The 2,021-nt window shown below is 35.2% G+C and overlaps 1 non-coding gene across 1 annotated transcript; it reads left to right on the forward strand.

Annotated features, from left to right (window-relative positions):
• The first annotated feature begins 1,597 nt into the window (after window positions 1–1,597).
• TRNAA-AGC lies at window positions 1,598–1,670 on the forward strand. The gene has a single exon. It is a non-coding gene; the product is annotated as a tRNA-Ala (tRNA).
• Window positions 1,671–2,021: the final 351 nt, after the last annotated feature.

The raw sequence follows: 2,021 nt of genomic DNA on the forward strand, positions 1-2,021 counted from the left end.
TTAAAGCAGTCCATTCCCACGCATTTATTGTTCGACCATATATTTGAATATTTGCCAAATCTTGAATCTATCGATCAATTCCCTCATTGTCCATATGTATAAACAGGGATTTGACAGTTCTTATTGTTATTCTTTGGGTCATTTATTAGACTCAGATCATCTTCATCTTCCTTGTAAGTTTTCACATATGTTTCGGCACTTGCCAAAATCAATCTTTCTACCATAAAAAGCTGATAGTTGTTCTCAACCACCGAGTCGAATATGTTTGTAAAGTTTGATGAGCATGCCAATTTGTACCTGTTACAAAGTTTGCACTCACATACAAAAACCAACATATATCCAATGCAGAAGTGCACGAATAGATGAAGCAACAAAAAAAACAAAAAGACTGGCACAACCTAAAAAAAACACTAATATTCTTAAATTCACTAAAAAATCTCATACGAGTCATTGAAATGAAATCTCTAATATTCTTAAATTCACTATACACTAAAAAATTAAGGTATCTTGCACAAAAAGACTGGCTCAGATTCCAGTCTCTTAGTCTAACTAAAACACGAAAACAGCTGCACAATTAAATTTTCATTCGATTTTAAATATAGAGAGGAATGTGCATATCTTTCAAGTTACAAGTAGATTTGATATCAAAGTGACAATCTAGCTATGTCAAATTGCTAAAGAAATTAAATATTAACAAAACATACATTAGACAAAGTGGAATGGAACCCACTGCACAACCTATCAGAAAGAGTATATGATCCACGGGAAAGATGCAGAAAGCTACATGAAAGAGTATATGAGCATAAGTTTACCCGCTATTGATTAAATAAAAAAGGAACAAAATTTGCACAATGCTTCATTAAAGTTTTAGAAAAACACAAAAATAATGTCTGTGACTTGTCAAATAATGTAACAGGAGTTGAGTAATTGTACATTCCATCTGTATTTGGATTTCCGCTTTGGTGCAGGATCCCCTTCTTGTTATGTGTTGGATTGATGCACATTCTAGAAGGCATCACAAATACTCTGCAAATTTTTTAAACAAGCATAATGTCAGTACAAAACAACTATTAATTAATTCCTCCATCTAGAATTCTTCCTACAAATTTTTTATACGCAAGGAGTGAACTTTAACACCCAAATCAAATGCTCAAAGGCAAATCTTCATAATCCCAGAAACTTGGAGTGTTATTAATTCCAATTCAACGAATCAAAGAAGATCATCCACAATAGTGATGGAATATTAAAGCAAGGTAGTAGAACAGAAGAGAAATTGATGGCCCAGACCGGCGAAGGTGTCGCAGTGCTTTCCGGGGCAATCAATGCGGTCGCCCCAATACAAGTACTTGCTCTACACCACCGCCTTGGCGGCTTCCCTCGACGACGTGGAGGAAGCAGGGATCGCAGAGGAGAAGGCAACCCAGAGGAGCGCGAGGGCAACGACAGAGATGAGGAAGAGTTATACGACGAGGTGCCGTTGGAACCGAAGAATCGCCATAACGGTGAGAGTCCGAGGTATCGTTCACTAAATTCATCAATCTACGAGACGAACTAATTTTGTAATAATATTTGAGAATATACATTAAAACCTATTAATGGGGATGTAGCTCAGATGGTAGAGCGCTCGCTTAGCATGCGAGAGGCACGGGGATCGATACCCCGCATCTCCATAAAATATTTTATTAGTTTATGTTTTTTATTTTGTATGTGAAAGTAATCAAACTCTTTATATATAATTTTATAATTCTAGGTACTCATTTATGAGAAATTCATGAACATACAATAGTGTTAATTTTTTTTAGAGTTTAGGTTAAAAAAGTGAACATTTTTTTTTAACAAGTTTTTGTTGATGATCTTGGATCGATAACCAAGGTTATCAAGAATACCTCCAACAAACACACCCTAAATGATCATGATTTGCGTATACATGGGTGTGCATGCTATCAAAACACTATAAATATAGTTTTGATATTCTGCATACCTTACTCTGCACATCTCTTGAGTATCTAATTTGTTTTTTA

The sequence above is a fragment of the Zingiber officinale genome, chromosome 2B (assembly GCF_018446385.1).
Source record: "Zingiber officinale cultivar Zhangliang chromosome 2B, Zo_v1.1, whole genome shotgun sequence".
In the NCBI taxonomy this organism is placed as follows: Eukaryota; Viridiplantae; Streptophyta; class Magnoliopsida; order Zingiberales; family Zingiberaceae; genus Zingiber; species Zingiber officinale.